This window comes from Mus pahari, chromosome 14 (assembly GCF_900095145.1).
Source record: "Mus pahari chromosome 14, PAHARI_EIJ_v1.1, whole genome shotgun sequence".
Classification (NCBI taxonomy): Eukaryota; Metazoa; Chordata; class Mammalia; order Rodentia; family Muridae; genus Mus; species Mus pahari.
The window spans coordinates 82868771-82877152 of record NC_034603.1 but is presented as its reverse complement, the minus strand read 5'-3'; the positions used below and the strand labels follow the sequence as shown (position 1 = coordinate 82877152).

General features: G+C 47.2%; 1 protein-coding gene across 1 annotated transcript in view; it reads left to right on the top strand.

Annotated features, from left to right (window-relative positions):
* The first annotated feature begins 272 nt into the window (after window positions 1-272).
* The window catches only part of Grb2 (growth factor receptor bound protein 2), a 68789-nt gene continuing 60679 nt past the window's right edge, over window positions 273-8382 (top strand). The window contains exon 1 of the mRNA XM_021211618.1: window positions 273-485. The gene's annotated coding sequence lies outside the window, so the exon portion shown is untranslated. The remainder of the gene's footprint in view (window positions 486-8382) is intronic.

Genomic DNA, 8382 nt, shown 5'->3' with positions numbered 1-8382 from the left:
AAAGGACGTGATTAGAGTGTGGAAAGCGCCGTTCCTCTAGAGCAGAGCTGTAATTCACTTGCTCCGGCACGTAGAGGGTTACAACGGCCCAGGGGCGGAGCCGAGTCCGTGCCACCTGCTGCGGGGCGAGCTGACGCATGCGCGAAGCCCCCCCTCTAGACTACCTGCCGGGCGGAGCGGAGGAGGAGCGCTTGCGCTCTGGGCCTTTTCCGCCGGGGGAAGTCTCGCGGGGGCGGGGCGCGGCGGGGCGGGGCCGCGTGGGGAAGTTCTCGCGGGACCCTGGCGAGGAGCGGAAGCTAGGTTGCTCTGTTGCCTCTGCGATCGGGCGGCGGCGGCGAGAGCGAGAGCGAGAGCGAGCGGGGCTGCGGCCGGGACGGCGGTCGGGGCAGCGGGCGCCGCAGTCGGGGAGCAGCAGCGAGGTTGGCGGCCGCGGGCGGCAGCGCAGAGCGGGCCGGGCCGGGTGACGGAGCGGACGGCGCGTCACGGTGAGTGCAGGGGAGCGGGCGGGAAGTGAGCGGGAGCTCCGTGGTCCCTGCGTCGCGCCGCGCCGCGGCGGGCAGCTCGGGCCCGGTCTGCTCGGGGCTGCCGGGAGGGCCGCTCGCCGGCCGGGGAAGGCTGGGACCCGAGCGCAGCGGCTGCGCGGCCGTCTCCTCGTTTCCCCTTTTGGGGCGCTTCCTTCCTGGTGCCGGTCTTCCTCCCGCTCGGGGCAGCGACCCGGTCCGCCGGGGAGGTCTGGTGCGGCGGCCGTCCGGCTGGGCGCAGGGGAGCCCGGAGCAGCCGAGAGGCACAGGCTGCTGCTCTGAGTCAGGCTGACTGAGCCCGGGAGGCGGGGGATTCGGTGCCCGCTGCTAACCTGGTGATTGATGCTCCTTTGACCTGCAAGGCCACCACGTCACCGTCTCTTGGCATCTTGCGGTGGAATTGTGTGCGGGAATCCACCGTGACTTAGAGTGATTGTTACCCGGACCCGCCGACGGGTCTTTGTGAGAGTTGGGCGCTTCTTTTTTAGAAGGACTTGAGAAAAAAAAATTGTTGGGGTGGGGGTGGGGGGGGGGAAGCAGCAGCAGCAGATAATGGTGATGGGAATGCTGGAAGGAAGGATTTTCCGGGAGAGAGCCCCGCTGGTTCATGCAACACTCTTAGGTCGTGTGGGTTGGTAAGAAAGTGATTTTAGATTGTGTTCAAAAGCTATAGCGGTGCAGTTTGCCGGGGAACCGAAGCGCGTTCAACGTCATCCTTCGGTGCTGTTGACACTCAGAAAGAGGCTAGCGATATTGGTTTTCTTTTGACTTCTTCACCTCTCTTCCACTCTGCCGTTTTTTGCCTTCTGTCTCTACTAGGGACACGAAATGCATCTGTAGCGCCAGTCATTGGCCTCTCCGCCCCCTTTAAAAAAAAAAAAATCTACTTCCCCTTCTTGTTGTTCCTCCCCCCCCCCCCCCGTTATAATTTTCAAGTGTCTGCTGGTTTGGCCACTGTTGATTTTCCCCGTCGTTCTAAGATCCCCTTTCCTTTGGGAGGGAGGTACCTTCCCTGTTTGCATTCCTTTTTAATGTCCACTGTATTCTCCAGGCAGAAGGGCTACTTGGGAGCCACGGGGGTTGGGGGGCGGGGGCGGGGGCTGCTGGTGGTGGTGGTGATGGTGGGATGTTTTAAGTTCCCCTCTGGGAACTAGTTAACTCAAAGGACTGAATTCATTCCTAAGTAATCGATAGTGCCACCAGCTCACAAGTGGATTTTGCCTGTTTGCCTGTGTTATTTGTATTTTGGTGTTTTTGTCACAGACCATGGGTTGTGTGTAGTATTTTCCTTCTTGCACCCTCCGGTTTCTCCTCACTGTTAGTAAGGGAGATTGAGTCAGTTTGGGAGCTGAAAGACTCCTTAAGTTTTTAGTGAGGTCAACTATTGTTAAATGAGAAATCACCCATGGAGTTTGTGAAGTAAGATAGCTTGAAATAGAAGAGAACTTTGATATTTGTGAATTAAAGCCTACCTACCTACCCTAACTAATGATTTAGTTCTAATCAGGCTTTTAAAAGTGATTTTTAAGTTTTTTACATTTTTTTTTTCCTGGTTTTTCGAGACAGGGTTTCTCTGTATAGCCCTGGCAGTCCTGGAACTCACTCTGTAGACCAGGCTGGCCTCGAACTCAGAAATCCACCTGCCTCTGCCTCCCAAGTGCTGGGATTAAAGGTGTGCGCCACCACGCCCGGCTAAGTTTTTTACATTCTTGAATGTATTTGCCTGCATATGTGTGTGTGTGTGTGTGTGTGTGTGTGTGTGTGTGTGTGCGCGCGCGCGCGTGCACCATGTGCGTACACATACACAGACACATGCGTGCGCACAATGTACATGCCTGGTGCCCTCAGATGCTAAAGGAGGACCAATACCCTTGAACAGGAGTTACAGAGGGTTGTGAGCAGCCATAATGGGTTTCGGGACTTGAACCCAGGTCCTTTGGAAGATCAGCCAGTGCTTTTTACAGCCTGAGCTGCTGTTCTCGCTGGCTCAATAGTTGGTTTTAAGCACTGCTGGCTGTGTTACTGAGCTTTTTCATGATTTCCATTATGTCTCATGTGTCCAGCAGCCCTTAGAGAATTATGGAGTGTTTGGGAGCAAAGCAGAGCTGGCACTCTCGTGACAGGCAGGCACGCAGAGGTGGTTAGTTACATGCTGATTGGCCACGGTCACTGAGATGTATTGTTTTGTGTTAGTCAAAGTTGAATTTACCCCAGTTGTGCCAAGTCCAGTGTGCATCATTTTCTTTGTTCAGACATAGTGCATTATCAGAAATGCAAATTTTAAAATTTGTTTAATGTTTACTCATTTTAACAGTGATTCTTAAAATTTGTATGTATAAACATAACCTGCCAATTAAAAATTTTTTATGGGCTGGAGAGATGGCTCAGCGGTTAAGAGCATTGACTGGTCTTCCAGAGGTCCTGGGTTCAAATCCCAGCAACCACATGGTGACTCACAACCATCTGTAATGAGATCTGATGCCCTCTTCTTCTGCTACAGTGTACTCATATACATAAAATAAATAATTCTTTGAAAAATATTTATTCAATTTTTTTTTTTGAGACAAGGTCTTGATGTATTGTCCAGGTTGGTTTCAAATTATTTCTCTATTGATTTATTTTGAGGCAGTGTCAGGGTCTCTCTGTTTAGTCCTGGCTTTCTTGAAACTCTATATGTAGACTAACTAGGCTGGCCTTAAACTCACAGAGATTCTCCTGCCTCTGCTTTCTGGGTGTTGGGATTGAAGGTGTGCACCAACATTGGCCCTGGCTTTGCTTTGAGTAATTCTCCTTCAGCCTCACCCCAGTGCTTCTGCTACCACTCGGGAGGGGACTCTGTCACAGTTAGGTGGTGGCAGAGCTCAGGCAAGATTGCAGAATGTGAACGGAAGGACTCAAAATAGCTGCAAGAAGTCCCTAAAACTGACCAGATTCACTAGGCCCTGCCCGTCAGACTATGCAATGAGAGCTGAGTCCCTCCAACCTGTTGTGCTGCCTGCAGGCTGTGCAGTGAGCTTCAGGTTTCCCAGCTTCTGTGAGCTGACACTCATTCTGGAGTGGAATTTGGTTGATGCAGCTGTCTTTGAGTCATTTCTGTTCCTGTAAGCAACCCCTCACCCACATTCCTGTAACTCTCCAATAAAACTTACTGGCTCACCAAGTTGGACTTTGGTGGGCTCCCTAGCTGGGCTGAGTAGATGAATGTGTTGTGTCTCTCCAGGAAAAGTTTGGTCACACAACAAGAAGGCACCCAACAATAAATTAGTCCCTGAATGGGCTGATTTAAAAATAGAGTTGCATACAAATACTTGGATTTAGTTTGCACCCCCACCCCGCCCCCTGGGAGGAATTGAACTAGAACCCTATTTACGATGGTCAAGCTCATATTCTACTGTGGATCCAGTTCCTGTAGCAGTGGCTACATTTCATTCTAGAGCTGGAGCGTGATCTTAGGACCTTGCACATGGTAGATGAACTCTATACCACTGTGCCATGCTCAAGTTTTTTTTTTTGGTTTTTGGTTTTTTTTTTTTTTTTTTTTTTTTTTTGGCTCTGTCTATTAATCTTCTATTACCAGGCTAGTTTCAACCTCATGTAGTTGTATGTGACCTTGAATTTCTGATCCTTTTGCTTCTACCTCCTGAAGTGCTGGGACTGCAGATGAACCACCACACCCTGTTTACATAAAGCCAGGGATCCAAATCAGAGCTTTGTGCGTGCTAGGCAAGCACTCCACCAGCCTGGCTGCATTTCCAGCCCCCATAATTAGTCCTTATGTATGTAAAGTAGCATTAAGACTGTCAGCTGGGGTGATTTAACTTTCAAACAGGTCTGTCTGTCTGGTGCTGTGCTGGAGTGAAGCCTAGCACAGAGACCATGCTGGGGAATATGTTCCCGCTCTCCATTAAAACTTGCTGTGCAGCTTAGACTGAACCTATAGGCATACACGTTCACATCTTGAACCCAGGGCCTTCAGTATGACAGGCAAGGGCTTTACTGAGGAGTGTGGTCAGCAGCTCCAGGCTCAGCCCCAGGTTGTAATTAGTAGGGTTGTTAATGTGTCTGTCAAGAGTTCTTCTGAGTTCATATATGTGGGTACCAGTTCCAGATTTACTGTCACATGTAGACTTACAGTTGGAAGGGACCCTTGATACCAGTTAGCATCCTAATCATCAGGGTGGTTCATTAGGTAGGTGCTGCCGGCCTTAGATCCCGTTTGAGCCGTTGCTAGGATTTGGGAAATGTAACTTGCTTCTCTGGCCTAACCTTTTGTTTATTTTTATTTTTATTTTTATTTTTATTTTTTTACAATTTATTTATTATTATATGTGAGTACACTGTAGCTGTCTTCAGACACTCCGGAAGAGGGTGTTAGATCTTGTTACAGGTGGTTGTGAGCCACCATGTGGTTGCTGGGATTTGAACTCAGGACCATTCGGAAGAGCAGTCAGTGCTCTTAACCACTGAGCCATCTTGCCAGCCCTATTTTTATTTTTTTGCAAATGCTAAAGAAATAGTTGAATCCTGGCCTTATACCAAAGTATCTATAAGGTCTTTGGTTTGTGATCTCAATATAAAGTCTTAGGGTTTCCATTGCTGTAAAGAGACACCATGACCAAGGCAACTTTTATAAAGGACAATCTTAATTAGGGCTGGCTTACAGGTTCAGAGGTTCAGTCCATTATCATCATGGCAGGAAATATGGCAGTGTCCAGGCAGATATGGTGCTGGAGGAGCTGAGATTTCTACATCTTCATCTGATCATAAATAGGAGAAGACTGATTTCTAGGAGGCTAGGGGAAGGGTCTCAAGGCCCACCCCCAAAGTGACACACTTCCTTCAACAAGGCTACACGTACTCTAACAAGGCCACACCTCCTAATAGTGCCACTTCCTGGGCCAAGCATACTCAAACCACCACATAAGTAATACCTGCTGACTGCAGAAACGGCGAGGGTACTACACAGGAAGTAATAGTATTCTGTGGTTTACACAAATTGGGTGAAGACCTAGGATTATATTGTTGTCTTTGAAAAGCAGGAATCAATACAACTCAAAAACTGTCACCATCAAAATACAGTGTAGCAGAACGTCATGCATTTTATGTCAATCAGAACCTGAGACAGACACCCGCAGCTCAGCTGGACAGGGGTAGAGAAACCACAGGATTAGGCTCGGATGAGGCTTAGTATGTACCCTGTTTGCTAAGTGTTTAAGAGCCCTAGATTGGATCCCTACACTAGTTAAACAGGGTGTGGTGATGCATGCCTGTAATCCCAGTACTAGGGAGGTCATCCTGTGCTAAGTAGAGTTGGAAGCCAGCCTGGGCTACAAGAGATGCTATTTCTCAACACAAACACAGGCAAGGTAGTTTTCAGTATTTGGCACCACATTCAACTCATTTTTGTAGGTCCTGAGTAGTCTTTTTAACAGTAAGCACTGTGGTCTATACCTGTAATCGTAGCGCCTGAGAGGATAAGGCCAGGGGATCCACCTACATTTAGGGCCAGCACAAGCCACAGGAAAAGTTTGTCTTAAAAACCAAAATCCAGATGTCTGAACTAGTGAAAGGTGAAACTGTAATCAGTCACAAGCAGAAAATCAAAGCAGAGGCTATAGAGATAGCTCAGCAGGTAAGAGAGCCTGCTGCCAAGCCTGGGGCCTGGGATCTCCCAAGAACCTACTTAGTTTGAATTGAGAACTGACTACTAAAAACTGTCCTCTGACCTCCACGTGTTGGTGGGAATATGTGTGCAAACACACAAATAGATAAATGTGAGAAAACGAAATACTTCCATGTATGTGGCATATAAAAATTAACATTTCGCACTTGGGAGGCAGAGGCAGGCGGATTTCTGAGTTCGAGGCCAGCCTGGTCTACAGAGTGAGTTCTAAGACAGCCAGGGCTATACAGAGAAACCCTGTCTCGAAAAAAACAAAACAAAACAAATTAACATTTCTCTTGGAAAACCTGAATGGATTAGATTATCTGCAACAAAGGAATTCCAATCTTCCATTAAAGATGGCAACAAAAATCCTATGCTATATACTTTTCTTTTTCTTTTTGGTTTTTCAAGATAGGGTTTCTCTCTGTAGCTCTTGCTGTCCTGGAATTTACTCTATGTACAACATTACTAAAGGAAGAATCTGAAGGTAAACGTGTACAATGATTCATTCTCTCTCTCTCTCTCTCTCTCTCTCTCTCTCTCTCTCTCTCTCTCACACACACACACACACACACACACACACACACACCATCTGGTGGCTGAGCTAAGGCACCGCGTTCCCACTGAACTGTCACTCCAGTTCCTATGTAGCTGACAGTGCTGTGCTCCCCAGGAAGATGAAGTGACACTAACAGTACCCGGTGAGAACATCTCTGAGCCACATCTCTGAGCCACACGGCTCTAGAGCCCATCACATGTGTAAAGTCTAATAGTTTTAATTGTTGAAGTGATAGCAGAATTATTAGCCTAAAGGAATTTATAAAATTGTATTCTTGTTTAAGTTCTCATATTCTTTCTTTGTCTCCCTCTTCCCTCTCCTCTCTTTCATCAGCTCCCTCTCCCCATGGAATTAGACCAGTGCAGCTTAAAGTTGAGCCTTCTTGGTGTGGGAAGACAGGAGAAATGCCATTCATTCAAATACTCTATCTGTTAACACTTATATACCGAGTAAGCCTTTTAAACCAGACCCAGTTTTCTGACTAGAAAAGTGTGTTAATAGCTACCTTCTAAGATACACTGAGCATTAAATCATATATGCATGTCACACACATACATATATATATTTGTCACTCTTCCCAGGTATGTGTGTATGTATGACTGGAAGTTAAAAAAAATGCAAATCAAAGAGCTCTCAGTGATGGGGAGATGGTAGGAGGTAAGAACACTCATTAATTCTTCCAGGAGACTTGTGTGTGATCCCAGCATTTATGTAAGATATCTTAGGGATCTAACAACCTCTTCTGGTCTCCTAGGGCACCAGGCATGCACGTGGTGCCCAGATGGACAACACACTCAAAGGCACCCAGATATATTTGAGTTTGTAAGAAAATTATAGCTATCAAAAGTAACTTCAGAAAATTATATTGAGGATTTAAGGGTACTGGGGTACAGCTTTGTATTTAATACTTTTTTTTTTTAAGATTTATTTATTTTATTTATATAAGTACAGTGTAACTGTCTTCAGACACACCAGAAGAGGGCATCAGATCCCATTTCAGATGGTTGTGAGCCACCATGTGGTTGCTGGGAATTGAACTCAGGACCTCTGGAAGAGCAGTCAATGCTCTTAACCGCTGAGCCATCTCTCCAGCCCTGTATTTAATACTTTTATACTTACTAGGATTTTTTTCTTCATTTCTTCTCTTGAGAGGTGGCACCACATAGACTAGCTAAGGGATGACCATGAAGAACATTGGGGATGATGATCTTGAGACTTTGCTAAAGGACTCCTACCAGGTGATCTCCTTCCCCTTAGCAACACTCAGCGCTACCCTGTCTGAGCATTCCCAGGCTTGTGGCCTGGCCTATTTGCAGTTCTGCTTGACTAATGCCCCCAATGTTAGTTACCTTTAGAACAAACGAATAATAGTTACCCATGCCCCTCAAATGAGCTGCTAATGTGGTGATAATTATCCAAGGAAGGTGCCACTATAAATAATCTGCTCCCATTCTGCCAGGGCCCTTGTCTATCTTTGTTTAGTTTGAGAACTGTGTTTGCAAGCAAGAATGGGTTTCATTTTCCCTTAGGGTTGCAGAGGTGAGGTTATGCCCCTGCTCATGACCATACAGTCCCAGTTCAGGGTCACTGGGATCACTGTAGAGATGACCATACAGTCCCAGTTCAGGGTCACTGGG